Source organism: Daktulosphaira vitifoliae, unplaced genomic scaffold (assembly GCF_025091365.1).
Source record: "Daktulosphaira vitifoliae isolate Bord-2020 unplaced genomic scaffold, ASM2509136v1 Scaffold_1, whole genome shotgun sequence".
NCBI classification, from domain to species: Eukaryota; Metazoa; Arthropoda; class Insecta; order Hemiptera; family Phylloxeridae; genus Daktulosphaira; species Daktulosphaira vitifoliae.
Genome location: NW_026099572.1, coordinates 22,715,314 through 22,732,101, shown reverse-complemented (window position 1 = coordinate 22,732,101; position 16,788 = coordinate 22,715,314). Strand labels below are relative to the sequence as shown.

Below are 16,788 nucleotides of genomic sequence, written 5' to 3'. Positions count from 1 at the left end.
CAGCTGTGCAAATGATGTACTTTATTTTACTTTATGAGTTTTCTCATAAAACTAAAACGCTAAGTCGAGGTCTGGATTAATTCCGTAAAAACGACGCGGTCTCTGGCGGCACTTGGTACTAATTGTAACCCATAGAAAAAATAAAAATGGGTAAATTCTCGGAACCCAGTGATGTACAAGCAACGGACCGAGACGTCTCGTTTGCTCTTACGGCCTAGTAATTATAATTAATGCAAATTGCAATGATAATAAATTATTATGAATAACCGGAGAAGAGTCATAAATCACACCGGCATTACAATTCAAACTTATACACGAGTATATTTGACACAAACCCGAACATAGAGTAGAGGAATAAAAAATATAAATGAACGTGTACATCTTCTACTATGATAATCAACGTACAATTATCACCGTATCAACTCTATCTCTCTTAATGTGAACCCGTTGACGGAATGTATGAACGACATAAAATCGAGGGTAAATAGCGTGCGATCGTTTTCAGTGAATACTCAGCCGTTTACTTTATTCGTGGCCTCAGTCTTTCGGTAAAAAATCGAAATATAAAAAACAAAAAAAAAGAAATAGTGTGCAAATACTATCCTTAGAAAGCGTTATACTTCAAACGGTGGCAGAACTAATAGTCCCCTTATGGATAAAAAATAAAAGACACGTGGTTTAAACAAAGGGTTGAACGAACCCAAAATCGTTTTACTCATATGGGTATATTTTTTTGGAGTTTGCCATTTTAAATTTATTTTTTGTTGATTTTATTCCTTATAGTCAACCACTTAGAAATAACTAGAAACTTTAAATATTTACGAGAAATGCTGTTCATAAAATTGGTCGTTACATCGAATAACTGGATTCAATATGAACAATTGAACGTACAGACTTTAAGTCGCGTTCGAAAAGGTTGAGCTTAATTCAATTAACGGCGCTAAATTTAACGTTGTTGTCATTGATGTTAGATTCTCATGTGTAACAAAAAACTGAAGTTACTTTATGTATTAATTTACTCAGGTAGTATGTGTTTCTATGTGTTACTTATAAATGAAATACACAAAATTGTCATAATCAATCTATCCGATAAAATATATAAATATGGAAAACCGCAGGTTAACATTACTCAAAAGCCTAAATAATAATAATATGAATGATGCAAAATATGTTCTTATTTAATCATTATTTTTAATAAAATCTTGATGATTAATTGATTTAATGATACATAAGTCAGTGTAAAGACAGAATTTAATAATGATACAATCGATAATTTTATACTATAATTTTATTAAAACTTAAAGTTTTATAGCATATTTTTAATGAAATTTAGTGCGAACTGTAAATATATTTTATGAAAATCTTAAAAAAAACTAACTTAAATATAGGTGCTTATGTCTTTTCAACCAACTTGCGTTAATATAATATAACTTAATAACGCGTACAATACAACATTAACAATTTTCATGCTCATATAAATTTGGTAAGTACGCATTATTGTAATGGTTTCCTGGAAAGAAATTTCGTAATACATATATATGTATATTTTTATAATTTCAAAAAATTCAGCAGCCATTGTTAAAATGTAAATCAAAATTTTTAAACCGGCTTTTCCTTTTTTGTAAATGTCACGTGTTAAACATAATTTCTGAGAAATGTATTGATGAATTTAAAAATTATTTTTTTTATTCATTATTTATACGCCACAATAAAAGTATAAAGCTGAAAAACAATACAAAAGGAAATCTACTGTCGGTAATATACGAAAAACTCAACCAACGCTTTAAGAATATAAAACATTTTTTTTTAATAGGTTTCAACTGTCGGAAGCTGGAATTTATTCACCCTAAACGTGTACTCGCTGTTTTTTTGGAGTACAGACGTTTTTTACACCTTTTACATTACAAGCGTTAATTGTTTTTAATTGCATTAAATGATTTGTTTAAAGGCGTCCGGGTAAATATTAAATTTAATTCACGATTCATGTTGTTTTAAAGAATTTAAATGGTAGTGTTCACTCATGCGTTTTTAAATTTTTGTGAAATGATGTTTTAATTTTATCAAACAATTAAGTTAAAATTTATTTTCATAATCGTTTACCTTATTGTGAATTTATATGAAAATTATTTTCATTGGGAATTTTTTAATATTTTCAGAAAAATTATTTTTTTTTTTTCAATAAAAATATCTGTATTTTATGACAACATTAAAAATCGTTTAAAAATATAAATGGTAATGCGCACTGTGAAATATAGTTTTACGTATTAGATTTATGGAACTATACGATTGAAATATTGAAAATATTAATCGACGAAATAAAATGATATTCACAGTATTTTAATTTATAAAAGTTGTTTTGGAGAGTTTATTTCAAAATTTTAATGTGATTGTGATCACGTTTAACGTTTCACGGGCATATAAATATCGATGTTATCATACCAACTAAAGATTTGTTAAGGTCAAATAGCATAATTACGTTTGTAACTGAGCAAACTCAGTTAAAAACGTAACTACCAGTAGGCAGTGACTTAAGTTTTTCTAAAATGGTGTAGCACTGTTAATTATAATTAAATTCTGCGCGCAGTGATTACCAAGTATTTAGTTAGAATCGTTAATATTTGAGTAATCCTATTCTTGGCTGCCGTTTAAACGTAATGCTGGACTTTTTATTAAACTTAGTATACTATAGAAATTTAAAAAAAAGAACAAAAATTAAAATGTTCAATAAAACCAAAAAATAAAGGAAAAATTATTTTGATTTCTTTCGAACAAATTTTATCTGACAATAATATTGGTACAATTGTGTTTGAATTTATTACAAAGAATTATACTTTACAAAAATCTAATTATATTAAGTTTTATGTCTTTTGAGCTTAGTATTGTTTTGATATTCTTTAACTTTAATTGAAAAATTTACCAATATATTAAATATCTATTACAAGTATTATAACATAATTTATAAATTTCTTTTTATTTACATCTTTTATTTGTTTTAGCAATAAAATTGTGTCCTCAAATCGCGTTAACTGTTTTGAAATTAATACCCCTACAAATAGAATATAAATTTAATAGTTACACTATATTAAACACGCTTATTAAGTATTTACTTAGTCAATATATATTGAATGTGATTGAGTAACATTACAATTGTGTAAACTTCAAACCCTTACTTTCCTGTACAACCCCATATTGATAGTATAAAAGATACTAACCTTCTAGGGTTTCGATGGGCAAAAAAATGATATTTATTCTATCGTAAAATGTAAAAACCTATCTAATGTCATAAAATATTGATCATACTTAAATGTCGTGTTTACTTCTATATCAGACTACGAATCACTGTAGGTGACACTTGTGGTAGTTTTGTACAATTGTGAAAAAGGTTTTCAAAAGTCATTTTGAAAAGTAATCCCAACAGCATATCTTTGCTGTTTGCTTGATTTTCCAAGTCCTTAAGTATATATAATGGTAGTTTACTTACACGTGATGCTACATATTATGTTCACATAGTTTGAATTTAAGTGCCCATTGTACTTAATGCTGTATCTACGATATTGAGTAAATAAATATTTATAATTCATCTGGCTCTGTATCACTAAGACTAAAAAAGTTTTTGAGAGTGATAATATATTTAAACAGAAGTGTTGAGCTATTTAGTAATTCATTTAATTCCTTACATGACGCTGATCATAATCTGTATTACTGCTGTTTACTTCCAATTGGTCAACCTACCAGTGATATAACAATAATACTTACTTATATCTCACATTCCACGTAGATTGGTCACTGATAAGGTATTTCGTAACAATATAATACCAACAAGTTCCATAAATGTATGGATTGTCTCAGGTTAATCTAATTAGGCGATGGACAAAGAAGTCGATAATAAATAATAAAACAAAGACGTTAAAGCCTCTATTATTAAACTTGAAATCTTTTGATGACTTTTAAATTTTTTTAAAGAATCATTTCCTTTGGTATTCTTATAGAGAGGAAATATCATTGCAAAAATATTACCAAGATTGATAATTAAATCAAAATATTATACTTCTACTTCAACTTATTAAAGTGAAAAAGTTTGACTCTTCATTTTTCATTTTATATTATTTACTTAAATTCTCAACAAAAAATTAATTTCGATGGATCTTAGATTGCACGCATCATTTATCGCCTTGAACTTTATTTTTTAGATAAAGTTGTTCTTAAATAATAAATTGCATAATATTTAAACTTAAATGTAGTGATTTATAAGTAAATTGAAAATTGAATAAGTTTCTGATTTCTTAAAAACTCACCATTCTTCACTAAATGAGAAAAATTTATGTACCCATTATTTGTATTATAAGAAAACACAATAAAAAACTTTAAAGATTTAATAATCAGTATTTTATTTATGTTTTAATGAATTTCATTTATGGAAAAAACATAAGATACATATATAAAAAGAACTTTGTAATGCAAAAATGGCTTTTATTGAACTAATTTTATGTCTATACTTTTAGTCAAATTATTAAAAGTAAAATATAAAATAAATTTGAGTTTCTAGAATGTTACAAAATACTTTATATGGCGTAGTTAAAAATATGTAATGAAAATATTGCATGATCGTTTCGCCCATTTTACGTTTAAATAAATAATAACTAACGGAATAATATTTTTAAGTATTCTAAGTTTTAAAAGTATACCACATGTCATATATCTTAATCGTTAATTGTAGTGTTGCTGTTATGATGTAATTTCAAATGTATTAATGTTACCAGATATAATAATATTTTATTGTATTTTTTTTATGACTAATAATGAATTTTTTTTTGAATTTCTTTTTGCTAATCTGCAGAATTAAAAATCGAGATCTCCACATGTTAACTTCAAAAAATTACTATAAAAATTCTTGGATCGAGTTTGAAAATTAATTAAAACAAATTTTCCGGTTTAATTCGCTTTAGTTGGCGAATTACTTTGAACAGCTATAAATAATCAAATAGACACAAATGAAAATGGACAGGTAACAAACCCAAGTAGTGTAAAAAAGAGGGGAAATAATGCAATTTATTTTATTTTATTACTCTTAAAAATTACTGAATATTTTATACATGTCACTTTTATTATCTTAAAATTAAAAAAACTAAACAAAAGAAATTAAAATCGATAATTATTTTGCAGTAAAATATTTCCAGCTAAAAAAAAGTTCCGTAACAACTACCAAAACAACCAGTCATAAAATCATACAACAAAATGATTATTCTGTTTTTCAGTCAGTCATATAACCTCAAAAATATACTTTTGCATATTACTATAAATTTCAAACCATCGTAGTACATCATAAAGTCATTTTTACTGTCACGGGACTTTCTGGTCGAAAATGATTAATTTTTTTAAACCTCTGCTCGTAAAAGTAAATACGCAGTACAAGTTGCTGCTTGACATTGTGTTTAACTGGATATAAGCTCTTTGAGTTTATGCGTGTAGCGAAAATAAAAAGCGTGCCATTAAGTTATTTTTCCAACAATTCGCGTACACACTCAATAGTATTTTTTACTCTCTACGGAGTTTTAATAACAAAAGCAAAAAAAGGTTAAACTACACTGCAGCACATCAAGTTTTATGACAGACATGGTAATTATGTGTCTTCTTAATGTTTTTCCTGAAACGCATAATTTTTTGATTAGTATGTATCGTTAAATTACATTGAGTGTAATTATTGTACAACAGAATAGGAATCTCAAATAAAATCTGTTTCAATATTGTTAAGCTCTTTAGCCCGCAGAATTGCTTTTACATTTGAATACATCCATACTCCATTAAAATCGATAAATATTTAAAAAGTTATATGGTTTCGACCTAAAAGAGTAATAATTTGATATAACAAAGATAATCCTCCAAGTGTGCACGATCAGAATGACTCGAGAATTCAGTTGTATGAATACGCTGGAACATAGTATTCCAATAAATGTGCCAAAATTATTATAACCATTAAGTATTATTACTAATTACAAATAGAAATACACATAACATCATGGTCTTTTTATATTTTAGTCATTAGTAGCTAATTGTTATTGAAGTATTAATAACATAATGTTTCATAAAACGTCGGTTTTAAATAAACATAATAAATAATTTATTTTCTTTATGACAACAATAACATCGAGACCATAACTGAGGCAAACAAAATCCAACAGATTTAGTAATTTCCTATTTTAATGACTACAAAATATAACCTTCGTCTTTTTATTCTGGTTTAACCCTTAAAAAAAAATTGGTCAAATAGTGAAAAATATTTTTTTTATATAAATTACCAATATTCGTTGGTATACTGATATTTGTTATTCTTAAACAATAAAAATTCAATATAGTTTTTATTTAAACATTAATATTAATTGTATTACATTAATTTTTTTCAGGTATGAATAAATATATCAATATCAAGAATAATGTATTTTAGAAAAGTAAAGTAAGTATATCATAACAATGTTTTCCCGTGAACTATAATTTTTTTTAAAACATATTTGAAAAATTATTGATTAAATTCAAATAAATTTATATGTTATGTTAAAATTATGGAAGAAATGATTTTCAATTCACACTTTCAAATATCTTATTGAGTTTTAGAAATAGAAATTTTTTATAATATTTTACATTCGAAGTAAAAAAAGTTTTCTTTATGCAAAAAAAAATATATATATCGTTTTTTAAAGCACATTTCAGTTGAATTATATTTAAAACTCATAAAGTAGTAAACTGTAGTAATTAGTTAAATATTGAAATATATAGTTTAAGTATAAGATTCTATAGTTATAAACAAATGGATGATAAATATCAAACCTCGGTCCATTTTGCATGTTTTAAGTCGTTATAAAATCATCGAGCTAAAATTCAATACATTTAGTACATAAATATTATAAAGAATCTTCACATTTATATTTCACTTTTAAGAATAATATTTTAAGTATAATGTGATCAACCAAAAAATATTATAAAATAGATTAATAATAAAAAAAATATCCATAACTAAAAAAGAAAAAAAATACTTTTGAAATTATTTTTATTTTGTAAGTAATTGAGTGAATTATGATAAAAATATCACTTTTATAAGATTTTCTAATAAGGCAATTATTAATAAGTATAAAGCAATTAATAATTATTCCAAAAATATCATATTATAGTAAACATATTATGGTATATTTTATTAAGAAACAATAAAAAAACGAAATACCTCTGTGTAGTTTTATCTTTGTAATTTAGAAAAACAGAGTATTTGTCACCGTTTAAAATATCCATATATCGCAAAACGCTTAAATTTATTTAAAAAAAATAAACAAAAATAACGAAAAAATGTTTATCTAATATCAAATATTGGTTATTACTATTATAACTATTCTCGTCTGGTGATACTCGCTTCCTAGGGATTATCTGTTGTCCTTTTATTTATTGTTCAGTGAAAGACTGAATAAACAATAATGTAAACTTTTAATTCATTCGATATATAAAAAAATATATTCTACAAAATAATGTAAAAACAATTATGTAGGTTTTGATTTATATCATTTTATGTCTTAGAAGACAAAAAAGTATGATTAATGACAATTGCAATAAATTACAAACAATAATATAATTATCAAAAGTACTGTCTTCTGAATTATTCAATAATGTATTTCGATTTTATGTATTAAGAATCACTTGAAATTTTTTGAACACTTAGATATAATTTAACATTTCCCTCAACAAGCCATTCTTCAACACATAAAAACTATTTGCATTTTTAAGATCGCTCTTTGTAATAAACTTAATGTTCATTAACTAATTGATTAATAATTCAAAATAATCCATGTATCTTAGTTTATAAGTGTATAATAGCCACCGGGAAACATTATCTTGTCTTATGTGTAATTGTAGAATTATAGGTTACTTTTTGGTAGAAAACAGAATTAGCCTAATTTCTATGAATATAATTATTTGGCTATATTTTTCTGAATTTATTATTCTCTTTTTATTTTATTTATTTACTCGTGAAGACGAATAATTCTAAAAATTCATTATATGCATATTCAAATTCATTTTTGTTATTTTTTTACATTTTCTTTAACGAGCTTTTTATTGGTATATTTTTTTACCATTAAAAAATGTATTTTTAAAAATATTTTTTAATTAAAAGCAATACTTAGGTTTCACTATTTAGTTTAGCAAATTTATAGTAATAGTTAACCGTTTATATCTATAAAATTAAAAACTTAACAATAAACTAATGATTATTTCTAACTAATGTTTATGATTATACATAATTCCTATTTGTGAATGATTTACATATGACATATGTAATCAATATATTATCGATAAATTAAATTTTTCATTCAACGTGCAAAGTTTATTTAATGTTAGTGTTAATAAATACCTCAACAGGTATCTAAATATCTAAAAAACTTTAAAACTTCAGACACCTTTAAAAATATTTTATCAATTTTTACTTTTATGCAACCATTTTATTTTATATAATATCGATTTGATGTATTCTATATAAATATATTTAAAACACAAAATTGTTTTTGCATTTAAAAAATGCAAACATTAAATATTTACCTAAGTGATTTTATGCACAATATCTACTTTAAATAAAAAATATTCAATGTAATCAAGTTATGATAAACAGGTCACTTTGTATATCATAAATTTGTACCTTAAAAAATATATATATATGTGTCAATTTAATTTGTGAGGTACAATCTGTGTGTGTTTTGTAGTGTACTGCGAGGTTTGTTTGACGAACAGTATTTGTATGACTGACCTGGTCAACGGTTGATCAACTTCTTGTTAGATAGGCGTTATTATTTACTTTTGCATTATTATTATTCTGAGTTCATTGAATTTGTTTGTACTTTTCGATGGTTATACTCATCATTTGTATTTCGTTACAAAAATGCATAACCATGTCATAAAAGGTAACGTGTATCACAGAGATCATATTACACATTATTTAGAATTATTGTGTTGAAAGAAAAAAAAGGAAAGAAAAGAAAAAACAAAGAGTAATTCAGGGTAAGTTAAAAATCCTCATTATTTTTCTTGTTATCATAATTAAAATTATTACTACTCGAATGTATTGCTACCCCAACCGGTTAATGTGATAACTTAGTTATGTTGTCTGTATTTTATGTCACGTTTTTGCAATTTGAGGGTAGTGTGCAAGTGTATTTTAAATTATTGATTACATTAAATGTTATATACCTCTTACTTATTGAATGTTTTTTATGTTTTGTTTACCAGTCTTAATGTTTATATTTTATAGCTATTACTTAAGGCATAAAATTTTAAGTTAACAATGTTCAGTATTTTTACAATCGTGAAAATAAAATTCCATAGTAAATAAAACAGTCATTTAGAAATAAAAAAAAATAAAGAGTTTTATAATAACACTGTTTTTACAGAAAAAAGTAGAAAAGAAATATCTGGGAAGAATACTGTTCATGAAATCCTCTGAAGGTAATGAATGATTTTATAAATACAAATCATTACGTTCAATCATATATTTTGTTAGTTATTTGTATGATTTTATTAGTAAATGCAACACTTGTGTGTAAAATTAACAACAATAAATTGGAGTATCTATGTATGTTTCTTAGTTTATGGTTTAACATCTAGCAAACAGAATTAAGTTAATTAATTTAGTATTCAGAGTTCATAAGCAATAATATTAAAACTATAATTCTTATAGTTAAATAAACAAGTACTGTGGACATAATATTTATATATTTATTTTCGTAGAAAACCTAATTAATTGATTCGATTGTTACTTATTCTAATAAAAATAAACTCAACATTGTATTCAATTCATATTCAAATTAACCAGCAATGTTTTTTTCTAAATTATTGTACTTCTTGAAACGATAATTGTCCAGATAATGTTGCTACTCGTATCCTTAGAACGTCTATTCTCCTGGTAAAGTACGTGATCCGGTCGATCTACTCATTTATTTTACAGTAGTTGTTCTTGGATACAAGAAGAAATATAATACAATTGTTATTGTTATTTGTTATTGGCAATAAAACGTACCCATAGAAACAACACACGGTATGATTAGAAGTTATTCTCCAAAAGCCGCCTTTATACTCCTTCCTTTTGGACCTGCACGTTCTCTACTAATTACATTATGTTATAGTGATGTTTACTCATCCTAACTTTACTCAACATTGTCAAAACGCGAGTCTATTGAAACTTAATGTAAAAACAATGTTCCCATAAATATAAAATTAATTAAATTTTAAAATCTTTATAGAGTATAATAGGTACAAATAATGAAAATTTTTATTATTTTATATATTCATTATAATAAACACTAATCAAATTTATATTTGATTGTTTTTCTATTCAGCTAACAAGTTTTTGTTTACAGTATAATAATAATATATTCTATCTTTTTTGTACAAAAAATGCTCAAATTTTTACTTAATAAATAACTGAAATATGTTTCTTAATGGTACGAGTTCTTATGGGATTCGTGAGTTATTATCCCATTTATTTATGTTCTGGTAATTGGCAATAGCCATAAGCAAAAGACATTTCCTTCCAGAAATCATTTAATGTACTATGTAGTGTGTAAAGCGTGCTACAATTTATTGATTCATTCTTTACTAGTAGAAAGGGGGTGTATTGATTCACAATATCATACAATTAGAAAAATAATGTTTATTTAATATCCAACCGGTCAGGGATATAAAATGTTGACAATTAATAAAATTAGATAGTGACGAATTAACTAATTGCTAAAATTTGTGCAAAGAAAGAAACTTAATTTATACGACATGCGTTGAAAAGTTATTTTAGTTTACTTTAAAGTGCTTTACAAAGTTCCGTTTATTTATAAAATGTATTATCCATTATTATTTTTTTGTGTTTTAGAATGTCTAAAATTATAACAATACTTACGGACAACACTTCTAGTGAATAAAACGTACAACTTTTATTTACTCGTGTATATTAAATAAATAACAAGTAAGATAAAATGTTATACAGGGTGATCCGTTTATAATAACCCACTCAATTATTTACAAAAAAAAATATGATGTGTAATAAAATGCTTATAACTTCCAAATTACTGATCCAAAAAAAGTTTTTTACCAACCATTTTCTTAATTTAATTATTTCCTGTTTTATAAACTAGTTCAAAATATATGCTACAATTAAAAAAAAATAAAGTTTACACCCTTCTAGGTTATGAGGGGTGATACTAAAAAGTATTCAACGATAAATTAGAAACACATGGAACTAAATAAACCAAAAAAATGTTTACAATATTGTATGTATTTTGCAAGTTATAAAGTAGATTATAATAAACCGATCATTTTGTATACTAACCCATCAAAACGATTTAAAGAAAAATCTGTCAAAGCTTGCAAAAAAATACGTTGAAATATTCTAGTTTTAATACTTGAATATATAATATTTTCTTTAAGAAAACCTAAAACGTCCTAACAGCAATTTTTGTTATTTCTCTCGGGATATAATATTTAATAAATCATAGCTTTGTTATGGTTTTTACATTTTCGCATTCTCTAAAAATATTAAATAAAACAAAACAAAAAAGAGAATGAAAAAATTACTTAATGAACAAAGAAACATAAATAGTACGACGAAATACTTGGTTTGTAGTATACACTGTAAGGAGAATTCAGCCTCGAGTACACAAGAATGCCCTTCCAATTAGTAAAGCGTGAAATTCTCTAACACGTAAAAGAAATTTATTTCTTAAAAATGAACTAGTCTTTAAACTTTTTAATGAGTATTGCTTTATTATATTTTTAATTATAATGTAAAAAAAATAAATTTATAATAGTGAGATTGTTATCAACATTTTATTCTATAAATCACCACGGTGTTCAAATATATGGTTTTAATAAAAGTGTCGTAAACATCATGATTGAAAGTGATTAACGTCGATGGTCTCATTGTTAAAAGGAGACATTTGTTTAAATTTTAACGAGCCCTATTTTTATTATAAAACCCAAATTGGTTAAGTAGATCAAATGTTATTAGAGTGCGGATATTTTTTTTTCGTGTTTTCAAGACAATTTTATTCTTTCTTCGAAAAACACTCCTGTCCAGATAAAATCGATTGTTATTTTTTTCTAAAATAAACAAAAGTGTACTTTTGGGATATGAAAAAACTTTTGTACTGACGTATGGTAAATTGTCAGATTATTTCTTACAGTGAGCAGTAAGATACTATAAAAAGACACTAAAACTATAGTTTATATCAAAACTAATGATTATATGTGAATATTATAAAACTTGTTAAATATTTTAATGTAAAAATATAAAATAAATATGTGTAATAACTTTTTTACATAATTTTTTACTTAAAAATTTTAAATAAAACATAAAATATGAATCATTTTGCACACATTTTAATAAAAAAAAATTAATAAAAAAAGTAGAAAATATATCTTTATATTAAACATTAATTACTATAATAGTAATTATGAGCATTCATAAATACAGAGTTACTATTTTAATATTAGCCACTCGATTTCTCTTAAAATAATTATTATTTAAAAAAAATTCTCATGGGTATTTTAAAATTTTATATTTATTTATGTTAAATTTTTCAATTTATTAATAATTAAGTATTTTTTAATTAATCCCTTATACGTTATAAAAACGTAAACTTTATTTTTTTTAATGGCCACGCAAATATTTAACTAGCTTATAAAATAAAAAATGATCTAATTAAGAAAAAAGCTGATCTATAACAACTTTAAATATTTTAGAAGTTATTAATATAATGAAATAAAGATTGGGGAGAGACACGGGTATGATTATTTATTTAATTTGACATTTTGCGCGCATATCTTCACCAACCTGTTATGAGTCCATTGAATCTTAGGGATTTTATCAATAATTAAAAGTAATGACTGAAGATGAGCAGTGGATATTGCAATTTTTATTACTAGTTTTTTGATTCTATTTTATAAAAGTCCTCTGATACGCTCTGCAGTATCATTGTCAACTTTAGGATTATTAATTATTTCTTGACTTTTGTAATAATTAGAATTTTCTTTCCTCATAAACAGGGGCGTATTCACATCTTTTCTGCCTATAAGTATTTCAGATTTTGCCGCCCTTTATTACGTTATGGAGGGGGAGTTAATTTTCTCTATTTTTGCCATAACACTACTAATTCCCTCTCAAATAGAAAGTATTTAAAAATAATTTTCAAGCAAATTTTTGTTTATTAATTAATCATAAAATATACATTATTTGTAATGTATTACATTACAAAAATAAGTAATAAATGGTTGAGAACAAAAAGCACACATAAATGGTAGAATATCACTTATGTAACACATTATATATAATTAATAATTATAAAATTGATGTAATAACATAAATCCCGACATTTAGTTTTCGCAATATGAGTCAATTAAATCTTCGCATTTCAGTTCGTTTAACATTTAATTTTTTGTACTAAGAAATGCAATATTATTTAACTTTATATCAGATCTAAGATAGTTATTGACGCGTTTAAGACACAAAAACAATCTCTCTATAGTACAATAAGACACTGGAACACATACAAAAATTTTTAATGCTATATCAATATTTGGAAAAATATTTTGGATTTAATGAAACTGTTTGTTGTATTTTGATAAATACCGTTTTTGCCAAATTATCGTGAAAATCTTCATTAATAATCCATTTTGCTGGATTAATCTCCAAAATTAACGAACTAAAAATCATATTAGTTAAATTGGGAGACCCGGAATTATCTTCTAGTTTAACAAGTTCAATTTCAAGAGGCAAAGTATTTTTATTTTATTGTCACTAACCTGAGCATACGAACAACAATAATATCTGTAGTTTTATTGTCATTCTTGTACAAAAAGTAAAAAAAACTAGTTTGTTAAAAAAATTAGTTTACTTCGATGTTTGATTTAAAACATTTTGTAGTCTATCACTTTTTAATTTGGCAATTTTTTTGTATTGGTCACCACTTAACCGTATTACCATATTTACATAATAAAAATATTATTGAATAAAAAATAAACTTAAATTAATAATGCACCATGAACGCTAGTTGAATTATGACAATAAGAGTGTCAGATATGATATGTTTTTTAAAACAAATTTTAAGATAACATTAGTCAATTTTTTCCGGTTTAAAAAACTACAGAGACAGCGATAAGAACAGACTGCTATTGTTATCGGAAAATGGAAAAGATTTAACTTTGCTTGTAGCTATCAATATACATATCACAAATACACAATAAATGAAAAAGATTATGATAATTATTAGTAAGTCAATATGTCATAACAACAATAAAAAATAACTCGCTTTTTATAAATTTGTTGGCCTTTAATATTTGTCGCCCCTTAAAATTTGGCGCTGTAATCAGATGCCTACAGTGCTTGCATATAAATACGCCGCTGCTCATAAACGGGTCTGTTTATATAAAACTATAAATGATACTAAATTGTTCAAAAAAAAAGTAAAATTTTGCTCGATACAAAATCATGAATTTTATATTTTTATAAAATTTGGTAGATCATACAAATCAAAATTTGTTCGTTTATTTTTTATGACATGATCTTTATTTCCATTGAAGTATTTATTATAATTTTTTTTAATGATAAATATCATTATAGTTTTTGTCTTGTATGTAATATGTTTATACAATAATTCTAAAGCAACGAGCACATAATTTTGAGTATTTATAAGTATTCATAAAATTTATGAGTTTACCTTGTTTTATCGTTAGCAAATACATTATTAGCTTCGATGCGAAGCTGAGAAGGTATTGGTTTTACTAAAATGTGTTTATTTTTTTTATTTTTTATTTTTTTTTTTTGTGTCTGTTACTACTTTTTCTCAGCTCTCACCGAACGGATTTCTTTCAATGATACGTCAAAACATCACAAATCATATCTAGTCGAAGAGATTACCCTCAAAAATTGAAAAAAATCCCCTCGTTCCCCGTAAATCGGGGAAACCTCCAAAAAAATTACAAATTTAAAAATCGCTAATTTTTTCAATTTTTTTTACTTAAAATTGCCATAACTTTTTTAAAAATAACCAAATCAATATAATTGTTTTTTTATAGTTTCTTGATGTCTTTATCTATCATTTGGTATATATTTTTTGTAAATCTGACACTTAACCTGCCCACAGGGGGGGGATTTAAAATGACAACTTTTTTACAAAAAATTAACTTTTTCAACATAACTTTTGAAAATGTTCCGGAAGGTCTGACACTTTTATATATATCTTAAATTAAAGCTAATGTAATATACTTTAATTTGAAAAAAAAAAATTTGACCTCTGGACTTGTCTTCACGGCGAAAATGGCTACCGAATGCTATTTTCGTGTGAAAATTCTCGATTTTATTATTTATATAATATTTAACTTTATAATGCTATAACTTATTGAAAAGTTTATGGATCCACACAATTTTTTTATGAGAAATAATATTTTTTAATAAACCCTTTTTCATTTGACATACTTTATCTTTATCGAGATATTAATAAGGAACCAGCAGATCAAGTAGCTTTTGGAATAAAACACCAATTTTTTTTAAATTAAGCACTATCTAAAGATTTGCATTGAAGCGTTTATTTTTGATAGTGATTTTAATCACTGTCAGATATCATTATACTTGATCCAACTATGCCACGTCACCACTGTGCCGCGGCACACCTGTGCTGGATTTTTTTTTCTTTTATAAAATATTTCAAAATGAAATTTTAAACAACATTTACAGGGACACTTTTTTGTAACTAAAACGGTTTGCCGTATGTATTTAAATTACCTAAATATATTAATTTTACTGGTAAAAAATAATTTTTTTTTTTTACTTAGGGGGGGGTAAATATTTGACTTATGACATATTTGTAATCATTTTTTTGACGTAAAACAGTTATATCTATAATTTCTTTCGTATACATTTTTACGTATAAATAAACATTTTTGAGAAAAAGCACAGTAATTGAAAAAATACCCTGGTGATGGAATTTTCAATCCTCTTGGGGCACGTACATCCAAGTGAGACGAAATTGGTTCGCCAAGATGACAATTGGTGATAGACGAGTCGTTGTTTAAAATAAGTAATGATATTAACGAAATGAATATTATAAAAGAGATAGTATTGAAAACTATATCTATAACAGCTACTCAGACACATATATTACTTATATAGCACATAAATAACTTTAGGATATCATTTATATAAATTCTAAAAAAAATTATCTAAATTTAATAGCTAAAAAACAAAATTTATCCAACTAGTTGAAAAATAAAATGCATCTGTTAGTTGATTTATATATAACTATTATTTCGTAAAGATACGAAACAAAATCTTTTACTTAGTGACTTTATTTTTTCTTATTGTATTGTTAAAATAATTTTGAAAAATAGCCTCGCTATTTGATCTAAATTTAATCATCAAATGAGCTCTTTATTATTAAGTTAATAAATGTTAGACACTGATCAAACACTCTTATAAGGATAAAGATGGACAACAATGACGATACGTTTGGCTGCAATGCGACTTCATTAAAGTTTTAACATTTATAACTACAAAACGAAAGGGCTTTTTTGATTCGAAGAATTCGTTAAACAATACCACTAGAATAATAATCTTTTGAAGAATAAGTACTAGCATTGGTTACACATAAACAATGCTAATATAGAATTGTACAAAAAAAATGTAGGCTTATTTGTTTTTAGCTTCGATGCGAAGCGGAGAAGGTATTAATTTTACTATGATGTGTTTTTTTTTTTTTTTTTTTTTTTTTTTTTTTT

At 24.9% G+C, this 16,788-nt stretch overlaps 1 protein-coding gene and 1 long non-coding RNA gene across 3 annotated transcripts in view; both read left to right on the top strand.

The window, feature by feature from the left end:
* LOC126895145 (protein amalgam-like) overlaps nt 1-16,788 on the top strand; it is a 181,079-nt gene that overhangs the window by 138,605 nt on the left and 25,686 nt on the right. The gene's annotated exons all lie outside the window — the stretch shown is intronic.
* On the top strand, nt 1,410-9,552 carry LOC126895149 (uncharacterized). Its single transcript, XR_007701598.1, has 3 exons — nt 1,410-1,483; nt 6,402-6,451; nt 9,420-9,552. It is a non-coding gene; the product is annotated as an uncharacterized LOC126895149 (long non-coding RNA).